Genomic DNA, 12,555 nt, shown 5'->3' with positions numbered 1-12,555 from the left:
TACACAACATTTACTGACATTATAGACTTTGTTGCCAGAAATGCACAACATATACTGACATTATACTCTTGGTTGCAAGAAATACACAACATTTACTGACATTATACACTTTGTTGCCAGAAATACACAACATTTACTGACATTATACTCTTGGTTGCAAGAAATGCACAACATATACTGACATTATACACTTTGTTGCCAGAAATACACAACATTTACTGACATTATACTCTTGGTTGCAAGAAATGCACAACATATACTGACATTATACATGTTGTTGCCAGAAATACACAACATTTACTGACATTATACTCTTGGTTGCAAGAAATACACATCATATACTGACATTATACTCTTTGTTGTCAGAAATGTACAACATATACTGACATTATACTCTTTGTTGCCAGATATACACAACATATACTGACATTATACACTTTTGTATAATGACATTACTCTTTGTTGCCAGAATTGCACAACATAAACTGACATTATACTCTTTGTTGCCAGAAACACATTACATTTACTGTCATTACACACTTTGTAGCCAGAAGTACACAACATTTACTGACATATTATACTCCTTGTTGCCAGAAATGCAAGACATTTACTGACATATTATACTCCTTGTTGTCAGAAATACACAACATTTACTGATGTTATATACTTTGTTGCCAGAAATAAACAACTTATACTGACATTATACTCTTGATTGCCAGATGAACACAACATTAACTGACATCATACACTTTGTTGCCAGAAATACTCAACATATACTGACAGTATACTCTTTATTGCCAGAAATACACAACATTTTCTGACATTATACTCTTTATTGCCAGAAATACACATTATATACCAACATTATACACTTGCTGCCAGAAAAACATGACAACTGCTTCCATTGTACTTTGACAGAAAGTGTATAATTGTCTATTTTTTATGACAAGTGGTAACATTCCATCCGTAGAATTCCATTCTTGAAATTAATCATGAAGTCATCAAGCTGCATCATTAAATGAATTTGAGAATTCATTAAGTTCAATTGCAAAATCACGAAATTTAAAATCTTTAAGTTGTGAAATCGTGAGTTGATGATGTAAAATTATTGAAATCGTGAATTTTTGAAGTTGAATTCCAAAATTCATGACGTTGAATCCATGAAAACGTAAATTTGTGAACATGTGTAGTTAAATTTGCAAAATCATGAAGTTGAAACATGTTTTAGACTCTGATTGGAAGTTTTCTTTCTTATCCTTATAACCTATTGACTGCCAGATGACATTTAAATATTGCCATGCAGCAATGTGCAGTAACTCAGAGAGAAAATTTCAAAGCTGATTTTGGAGTAGCCTCCCTTTGAATATCAATTTTGCATTCTGTCCAACATTTTTACAATTGTAAAAGTAGGAATATGACATAACAAATTTATAGTGGTAATCATTATTGTTATAAGTGATACCAAATGTATATCACTAAATCTTCTACCATCTATATCTATTTCTAATGACACACTTAAATGTGTTTTCCAAATATGTTTGCTATATCTTCTCATTAAAAACTCATATGAAATAATGATTATTTTTCCCTCTGAAATATTTGACATATTTTCAACAAACAATAAAATGCTGATTTTTTTAAATATGAAATTTGAATGAGCAGAAAATGCTGAGCCAAGGATAATATCAAAATATAATTTGTGTAACTTTTGAAAGATTGATATTTTTGAACATTTAAAACAAATTTCAGCAGTGAGCCATACATCTTATATCAACAGACTAAAAACCTTGAATTTTGAATTTAAATTCAGAACAAGAAACTGAAACAGGTGGCGGGAATAGAAGGCCAATCAATGAAAGCGTTTGCAGAAATCACATTGATAAATTAGGCAATGAATTCCATTATCTTTTCAAGCGTAATCTTTTTGATGAAGAAAGGAAGAAATAATTGAAACAATACCCTAATGTATTTAAATCACAGAAACTTATAAACACCATACCCAGAATAAAAGGCAGATGTTTAATTTAATATTGTTTGTTAAAGCAAATTTATTGAAAATAATCTGCTAACATATTCAGAAAATGTGCCATTTTGTATTTTATTGACTCACCATTTATCTTTATGTGACAAAAATTAAACAGAACTTTTACACAGTGATAATTTACTTTTTCTAAAAAAAATGTCAAGAAATGAAATCTATATGTGATATTTGTCATATGAAATTACCTATATGAATGTAATGGAATGAGTGAAATAAAATATATGACTGAAACCCTCTCTTTTGGAACATGGTACTTACAGGGGTTTTGTAGGTTTTACAATTCTAGATTGTGGAGTGTGGAATGCCAAAATATAAAATTTGGCAATATTCGGTGAGTTGTCACCCCAAATAGTTAAATATTATTTCTAACACAGGATTTGGGAAAAAAGTCACAGAGTAGTCATGACACAAGGGGAGTCGCAGAGAGTCAATCTTTAGTGAGTTGCAACCCCAAACAGTTTAATATTGTTTCTACCACAGAATTTGGAAAGAAAGTCACAGAGTATTCATCACACAAGGGGAGTAATTCCCACACAGATAGTCTACAAATTCTTTGTCATACTGGGAGACATAAGAATTGCTCTGTGCCTCCAAATTGTATGATAACTCAAGCCTGAGTATCCGGGCTTTTCTTTAATTTTATAAAGAAAAGCATGTGCGGAAGTTATAAATTTTGTTCAAAGATAAGGTCTGTCAAATGAAAGTCTTGTTATTTGTACAAGTTTGCCCATTTGCCATGAAATTCAACTCAATTCTTTGCAATAATCAGGAAGATAAACTAACTATTCTACTATTACTTTTCCACATTTCAGAAAGATACATCAATTTTTGAATAGTCCACTCATGCAATGATATTTCTTTTTTATCCACGCTAAACCTTTGGGGAAGCAATTCAAGTTTGGAGGAAATAAAGTTTTATCCAAGTTTCTAGGGTGCTTTAAATTGGAAAGTCCTTAGGATGAATCATAAAATAACTGAATGATGAACCATGAAAAAATTTAAACAAAAGTAAACCTCTTTGGTAACTTCTTTGGTTATTTCACAGCTACAGAACATAAATGTTTAAATATGTAGAAGTTCATACAATGATGAACCTTTGGCTTACTTTTGTGTTTTAGATTTTTCTACAGTCGGCAATACACTTGAATAAAGTTCCGCTGTCACAGGCGGAAGTGCGTTCGTGGTACATTGATGTACTTAGATGATTAAATGCAAATTGGCACATCCAGGTCTTCGTGTGGATGAAAAAGAAACTGTATATAAAGACCAGTCGACCCCTTTAGGGTCGAGCATGCTTTTCCCTGAAGGGATAATATTATGTTGGCCTTGTTAGTCTCACCATTACACTAGATTTTAATATGACCCTTGAATTAAAATTTATATTTAAAAGAGTCAATTTGATACTTTAAAATTGATAAATGGTCTGTAAGATGTTGTACACAGAAAAGCGGTTGTTGACTGGAGCCAGTGATTTACAGCTTGTGCCTTCCAAATAGGGGAACAATTCAGAATTTGAGGAAATTTTGCTTATGAAATGACAATTAAAGTAAATATTAATTTTATGTTTAGTTTAATATATCCCTGACGTGTGGGTGATTATAAGTGTTGCGAAGACATTGTGTGTTTTTCACCATATATATCTTTGTTACATCCTTGAAGGAAACAGTGTCGAATGAAACACATTTGGAAAGAATTAGTAATTTGCACAAAGATAAATCACTGGGGGTGTAGCTAGGGGCCCTATTATCCTACCATCAGTTCCTCTGACCAAATATCCATTAGTACTAATGATACATATTTCAGAAGCAAATTCTGACAAAAAAGATGTTTAAGACAAAGATTATTTGCATTTGCAAATTTTATACTATATATATTATGGTCCTGTGACGTAATTATTACCACTTTTAGCTTCCAGTTTGTCATCAGTTTTTCGATTTTGGGCAATTTATTGTCTTTGACTTAAATAACTGATAAAATTAAGTTTTGCAGTTTTGGGCCATTAATTGTCTATAAATAACTGACGAGTATATCAATTTTGTGCAATAATTGTCTTTGACTACCGTAAATGACTGGGTATTAGACGCACTTTTTCCCTCCGATTTTGATGTAAAAAAATGCCTGCATCTAATAACCAGTGACAAGCTTTTGAACTTTTTTTCTGAGGTCGATTTCAGGCCGAGAGTTTGTTTAGACTTATATAGAAAGGGATGTTACTCGCGTCATATCGATCCAGTATATACGGGTTAAAACGGCAGTTGAAGATCGGGATACAGTATATTGTTAGACGTTTATAATTTTAAAAAAAAATGTTGTACGATTAAAATTATTAAAATTATTTAATATTATTTTGAATATAACAATAAATAAACATGCATATCAAAAAGCAACGTTGGGCACTGTCAAAATATTTTTTGTCAGTTGTACGATAAGGCTGTAATCTTACTCCCAGGATAAGGGTGTGAAAAACTCGCACTGCCTTTAGACCTGTTTAACATACCAATACTACATACAGATGCCATAATGGTCTTGTTTTTTCACACTTTTCCACGTTCTTTATTCTTTTCTGTAGGTGTTGACATTTTGAGAACTGACCTGACAATATAGGGTTTTTAACTTAACTTTTCATTCTTTACAGGTTATCGTTTACAATATACTGTCAGAAAGAAAACTTACAAATTGTCATAAAAGGTACTTTTTAGTGCCATCCAGAAACAAATTGTCACACTCGGTACTTTTCAGTGCCTATCTTAACCAGGAACGAATAAAAATGAAATATATTTTGCATTATCATTGTATGGTTTTAAACATAAACATTGCCATTTTCACAATTTTTTTTTTTTTCGTCATGGTCAACAAACATGGTGGCCGAAATTGGCAGACGTTTTTGACATTTTTTCTATGTGTCCTTTAACCCAAAACATAGATTAAAAGGTTTTTTTTTTCAGATTTTTCACAGATTTTTTTGCCTGCGTCTTATACCCCCTATCGTCTTATACCCAGCAATTTACGGCAATATAACTGTCAAGTTTGGCAATTTTGGGCCTTTTCTTGTTTTTGACAAATATAGTCCACAAGTTTGGCAATTTTGGGTTAATTATTGTCTATGATTTATATAACTGACAAGTTTGACAATTTTGGGCCTTTTATTGTATTTGATTGATATAACTGATGAGGTTTCAGGGGCGTAGCCAGCGCTACGCACTTACGCACGTGTGTAACATCAATTAAAAAGTGAAAAAAATAAATATGGCCAGAAATGACATCAAAGTAGAAAGCTAAGGGTTTAGACTTAATTGTCAGGAAAGACTCAATGTCATCAATGTAGTTTCTGTTTCAGTTTTATTTAAAAACTAGGCCCATGATAACATATATGTTCGGTGGCCGTGTTAATTAGCGCAAACAAAAATACTATTAAATATTTGTTAATTGTGAAAAATAATACTTTGCTGTTTTTGGTTTTCATTCAAATCAAAAATGGAGATTTAATGAATTGGTCGATTTTCCCATTATAAATATAAGGAAATGCGCAACAAAGACTGGACATAATCCTTTACGAAAAGCTGTAGAGTCGTGTCCGTTGTACTCATATTTATCAAAGAATTCCGTGACGTCAAGCGGGTGTCGGCCCCAACGTCTGCAAATGGACAGCAGATGTTTTCTGGCGGATAGTTATAAATCGTAATAAACGCTAGGTTTACTTTGCATTCCATCGTCACTGGCCAGAGACAGACGAGAGGCTGTCGACCCGAGTGAAGCCGTTGCGCTCTGTCCACCTTCATCCAGATGTACGATTTCATCGCTACGCTTATGATGATGTGTCGCATTCTGTAATACCTGAAGAACCTGTCCATGAACCTGCAGACCCGCCATGGAATGTAAAGCCGAGTGAAGAAGTGTTGATGACGGGCTTCATTTCCACGGTTAGTAACCTGAAGAGCCACCCGTGCAGTGACCACCCCTGTGGCCTACAGACTCTGATCATATAACTGCCCGATGATGATCAATTCGAGTTTTTGGTACCAACCTAACAACCAGATAATAATTTTAGAAGTGGCACTAATGTAAAATAATGAAAATTATTTTGAACAACACTGCCTGGGTATAAGCAAGACTTGAATATCTTGTAACCATCTACAAATAAAGGCTCTGCATTAGAGTCGCTGATGTTGGAGTACAGGCGACAGGAGATGGGACTTCTCATTAACCAGTCGCGAGGCCAACCGACCTCCAGAAGCAGTGTTGGACCAGCACACTCCTCAAGAACATTATTGCTAATGACGAGAGCCCATGGAAGCTGAAAATCAATGGTTTCTTGAACATGTCGTTGACCAATTCAGGGCAGGCATGGAGAATCTTGTCGTAATTGTGTCAGTCAAGCCTGCTGATCCCGGCTTCTACATCAGACTGTGAGCGCACCCGGGCTTCTCCACATTAAAAGAGTGAAAATGTGTCCTCGCAGTGGACCAGACAACGACATCATAAACTAGCTTCTGATGATCTTCATTGAGGGTGCGCCAGTGAAGAAGTTCGAATGATGTGGCGTTTTATCGCAGTGGGCTTGAGGCGAAATTTGCCGGCTTTCCGTGTGACTTCTTGTGTACATGTTTGTAGGCAGATTCATTTTGTGATTTGTATCAAACGATTCATTAATTTATTTACTTGCATTTATTAGATTGTGCGTTATATATTTCATTAACTTTGCATTTATTGTTGTTGTTTTGTGATTTATTTGATAGTGTTTAATTTTCATGTTTTGACCTCAATAAATCATGTAATATACGACAAACTGCACAATAGCTGATCCAAATACAAAAATATGTATGATAAGCATTAATAACGTACTTTGAAATAAAATGAAATCAATCGTATTTTGTGCCTTCAATCCCGTTGAACACTTCTGCATGCGAGTTCTACTTACCATAGTTTTATTGGGGAAGGTCCCCCGAACATACAGCGGCGGGAGTTGGTAACCCACGCCCACACCCTCCCACTTTCGTGCGTAACATTCCATCAAGCCTGGCTAAGCCCCTGGGTTTGTAATTTTAGGCCATTTATTGTCTATGACTTATATAACCTATCAGTCCATTTTTTGCCTTTGACTTATATCTAATGCTATGCTGACATACAAGCACTTAAACCTTAACCTGATGTTCCAAAAAACAAAAGATAAATACGAACGTTGTAATGCAAGGTTTGACTATACAGTGCCCACCAAAACTTAAGAAGAATCTTAACATGCTTCAAGCTATGTCAGTGTGTGTATACCACGTGATAAATTACGTCATATATGCTACGTCAGAAGAAAACATTTTGCTTAAAATGAAGATTTAAATCAAAGATAACTTTTCTTTTACTACACCACTTTAAATGAAACAAAGGGCAGTCTATGCTGCTTAAAGAGCCCGTGACCTTGGTTTTATTAGGAGTTTCATTAAACACAAACCTGTTTCCAAAATAATGTTTTGACAGTGCTCTGTCAGACAGCCATATTGTTAAAGGTTTGTCAAAGTGTTTTAAGAAACTACACACTCAATCAAACTCTGGTGAAAGAACCGAGGCCGGGCTCTGTAAGCGGCATAGACTGCGCTATGATTCATTTAAAATGCTGATGAAATAGGAAAGTTAAAAGTCTTAATTCAAAGCAAAATATTGCCTTCCGATGTAGCATTTATGGCACAATTTATCACGTGGTATACACACACTGTATGTAATACGTCTGGCTGGTATCACGTGGTATACACACACTGTATGTAATACGTCTGGCTGGTATCACGTGGTATACACACACTGTATGTAATACGTCTGGCTGGTATCACGTGGTATACACACACTGTATGTAATACGTCTGGCTGGTATCACGTGGTATACACACACTGTATGTAATACGTCTGGCTGGTATCACGTGGTATACACACACTGTATGTAATACGTCTGGCTGGTATCACGTGGTATACACACACTGTATGTAATACGTCTGGCTGGTATCACGTGGTATACACACACTGTATGTAATACGTCTGGCTGGTATCACGTGGTATACACACACTGTATGTAATACGTCTGGCCGGTATCACGTGGTATACACACACTGTATGTAATACGTCTGGCCGGTATCACGTGGTATACACACACTGTATGTAATACGTCTGGCCGGTATCACGTGGTATACACACACTGTATGTAATACGTCTGGCTGGTATCACGTGGTATACACACACTGTATGTAATACGTCTGGCCGGTATCACGTGGTATACACACACTGTATGTAATACGTCTGGCCGGTTTTCATAAAACATCTTACGTCATTGCCTAACTTAAGTCACTTCCCTAATTACAGTATCTCCCTGTTCATATGATTTAATATTTAATAATTTCTGAAATACTTTATTGATGTTATTGAATATATGTATGTATGTATTTATTTAGACCTTGCGGTCAAGGACAACCTGTGAAAGTGCAAGCACTTAATTCCAACGGGGTCCTTTGTTTTTGCTGAAGGGACAACATGCTGAAAAGACAGTGGTGGGATAAAAAGAAGTCCGGGTGCGAGACCCTAGCTCTTTTTTGAAGAGACCCCTTGGTTCTTTTACGTGCTCAGTGTAAAGCACCGATACATGGGGTACAACTTTCCTGGGTTAAACCAGTACTGACTACACCACTTTTCCAAGCACTACCCTTTAAATGCCAAGCGCCAGGCAAAGGAGCTACTTGTACCAACTTTTAACGTCTTTTGGTATGACACGGCCAGGGATCAAACCCACGACCTCCCGCTCCATAGGCGGTGCTTAACCACTAGGCCACGGAGACGGTTTAAACATACATACTATTATTCTAAATTAACAAATACTTTTCTTTTAATTTGATTAAGAAAATTTGAAGAAATCAACTGAAGTTAAAGAACTGACATAAGATGTTTTATAAATACTTAATGCAACCCTGGGATACCAATCTAAAACCTATAAGCATTACAAAATGTCAAAGCAATTATAAGGTCTATATTCATTATTTTTAATTACCTCAATTTGAAAATCAGTTGAATTATTAGCAAACACGAAAACGTCGCGTCACAAAGAAAGGCATGACTGGTATTTATATACCCTACAAAAGGTCATACTTGAGTAATCTGACCTTATTCGTTCAAAGGGGTATATATTACGCAGCGGATACAAAGAAGAACATTGTGGCCCAGTATTAAAACTGCAAATATTATGTTACTGGCTCTACCAATTAAGGCCACAAAAACCTATTTTAATTTCTCAGGCAAATCTTTAAAAAGAAAAAGGAAAGGGAGTTAATTTGCAGGATATTTTCTCCTCTCTTTTTTCATTTCATTACTTTTGAGCAGAATCCCTATGTGTTAACTATATAAGATATTCAAAACAAATTACACATTTAAAGGTGTTGAATAAAATGACACATGCGTTTTACACTAAACTTATACAAATATTTGTATTCTATCGGTCTATTATATCAAATTTCTGTCTCTATCAACGTAATTGATTTTGCTGCTTTAATAATAATGGCATGCTGTCACTAAACCATGTATGATGTTAACATCACTTCCTAATAATCTATGGTTGCTTATATATTTACTGATGAAGGCGTAATGCCAAAGCATTTACATATAAGTTTTCAAAAAACGTCACTTATTTGTTTCATATGTTATATATTACATAATACATGAGGAATTTCTATGATTGTTCTCATAATTATTTTTGGAACAATTAATTATCCTCAAAATCTTCTCATTTGACTTAAAAAATATGTAAAATCTACTCACAGGGGTAACGAGAACAAGACAGCATTGGTCCCTGAGAACCTTAAAACTGCACTATCACAGATTTACCATTTTTACAACTTTTATATTTTTCGCCAATGCAAACCAATGATATAAAATTGCTGACAAAAAATCAGATCGTAGATTTTCATATTTCTGTTCGAAAATGAATGCTTTATGGCCTAACTAACGGTTTAAGAACAATGCACAAAACATCAATTTTTGAACTTAAATATGAAAATCTGCGATCCAATTTTTTGTCAACAGTGTAACTTAACTGGTTTCCATGGATTTTCGCAAAAATTGGGTAGTTCCAAGACAAAAAAATAAAAAAGCTGTCAAAACGTTCAATCTGTGAGAGTAGAGCTTTAATGTTTTTATTTTGGCCTTAACTAATATAATACACAAATGAAAAGTAACAATACGAGTAATGCATCGTATTGGAAATTAATAGCTGAATGCCGCCATCTCACTAAAAAACCTTCAGATCTATTGTAAAGTGTTGATTTATATATTGATGATAATTAGTTGGGTATATACTTGGAGGAAACGATCCAAATGCCAATTTTGAGGTTATAATGTTATATACCAATTAGCACGAACATGAAAAGAAGGACTTAAAGAAATCGTTAAAATGAAGTGTTCAAGTCCTTGTCAAACATCTTTTAACGAGAAAAGGCTTTCTATTTCAAATCAAAAGAAAAATCATTAAACTTCAAGTCAATTAGCTGGAGATGATTTAATCAGATACCTGTATATAGTAAGTATTTACATGAAATCTGAATTCATTACTGAATATTTAACCCTCGCCATAAAGGTACATGACATTGAATTAATTGTATTAGAAATAATTATGAAATTCGTGTTAGTAAACTATTTCCTTTTATTCATCTCTATACCTATACTCTTTCACGGAAATTAATGATAAGTCTTTCTATAATGAAATGCAATCATAATAAAGAAATGTGATTAATAAAACCAGAATGTTTATTTTTTATCAATGTATATTATTAAATACTTTCTGACTACAGCTAAAATACAATGGCTTGAATAAGTTTCTTGTGGTGTAGAAATTGTCTGATGAAAAATATTTTTTTCCAATAACAGTACTTGATAATAACTTCAATAGATAATATCAAAAGTTTCTCCGTATTTGATTAAATGCGATTCCTTGGGGAATATATAATTATTTGTGACTTGCTTCGAAAGACTTTATCAGTTGTAGGCCATACTGCAGACAAAGTTATTAATTCATATGATGGAATTTAAAATGAAAAAAAAAATCCTTTTGAACTGACAGATAAAAGTTTTAACAAAATATAAGAAGTAATAAGGAATCATAATGTTCCATTTGTTAATAATATTCCCTTTGATTGAGTTAACCGAAATGTACAATAGATAGTATGTGGTTATACCCCACAGAATAGGAATAAATTTTTGCCTGCGTGCTAAAGATCATAATGATTATTGTTGCTTGAGTTCTATAGATCATATAATTGTTGTCTTCTTACTTAATTTAGGTGGTATCAAACTTCTGACAATTTTTTCCAATTCAATTTCATACTGATTTAAAAAAGATCCAAATATTCACGTTTTGAAAATGAAAAATAAGATTCAACATGATTTTTTTTCACCATTATTTCCCTGCATTTTTTTATCCTCCCATATTTAGGTACATCAAGCAATAAGACAAATTCGTATGTAATTTATATGTTACATATTCATGGCAAAATACTGGAGACCTCCCCGATGATTTTTGCTAAAAAAACACTCAGTTTTGTTCAGAAACCTATGGGATTTTGCAGACTTGCCCACAGGATTTTTTTTTACAATGTCTAAAAAAAATGTCAATATCTGTTACAAGCCTATTATTTCTGGAAACCATATTTTTTGGCGTATTCTATTTTTAAAAGCATTTCAGCACTGTATTGAGTATTTAAGCTGTTTTTTATTCTTTGCCAGGCAACTGGGGATGGATCAAAACTCTGGGGGAATTGGCATGACAATGTTAACAATGTATTCCATGTGTTTTGAATATCTTTAAAATCAACTTGGAAGTCATTGTTTTGTTTGTAAACATTTTGTTTATTATTGCAAAACAAATTCTTTTTTTTTAGCCTTTCTATTTAGCTATTTCTTTTAGATAGGATGTCAGAATAATCCTTAAATAGGATCTACACAATAAGGAACTGGCCTTATTTTCTTGAAAGTCCTTTATAACAGGATAAAGCTAAGCTCACTAGTTTTGTTTTGATATGATTTGTATAATGTTTACATTCTTAAGATATTTTGAAATTTTGTATATAAGTCATTATAGACTTATCTTTAGGCCAAAAACAAAGTTCTTCCTTTCCAACCAACCTGGTTTAATTTAGCGGAAAAAATAAAAAGAATTCACACCTTTTACCTTTTATAATAATCAAGATTCAGTGAGATTTTTTTTTACCATATGAAATAAGCTAATTAAGCTTAGCTTAAAAACTTTAGAAATAATATTATTTTAAAATTCTGTTGTGTTCCCCAGATGTCAAAATGCGAAATATTTAAATAAATATGTCAAATTATGTGTTAAATATTATTTCATCACTTTGTAGGTTGTTCTGAACATCATCTAAAGAACACAGACTGTTTTAGTTTGAAGAGAAAGGGGCCTGTGTCTTTGATATGAAGAGGATGATTCAGTAGGGTATCTATGAAATAATTCAATGTGTTATAATCAGACAAATATAAGGAACA

The 12,555-nt window shown here is 33.4% G+C and overlaps 2 protein-coding genes across 2 annotated transcripts in view; one reads left to right on the top strand and one right to left on the bottom strand.

Annotated features, from left to right (window-relative positions):
* The window catches only part of LOC128205674 (uncharacterized), a 266,905-nt gene that overhangs the window by 34,654 nt on the left and 219,696 nt on the right, over window positions 1-12,555 (bottom strand). The gene's annotated exons all lie outside the window — the stretch shown is intronic.
* The window catches only part of LOC128205667 (uncharacterized), a 43,308-nt gene that overhangs the window by 6,651 nt on the left and 24,102 nt on the right, over window positions 1-12,555 (top strand). The window lies entirely within an intron of this gene.

Source organism: Mya arenaria, chromosome 10, assembly GCF_026914265.1.
Source record: "Mya arenaria isolate MELC-2E11 chromosome 10, ASM2691426v1".
Taxonomy (NCBI): domain Eukaryota; kingdom Metazoa; phylum Mollusca; class Bivalvia; order Myida; family Myidae; genus Mya; species Mya arenaria.
The sequence above is the reverse complement of the archived record's forward strand: the minus strand, read 5'-3'. Positions and strand labels throughout refer to the sequence as shown.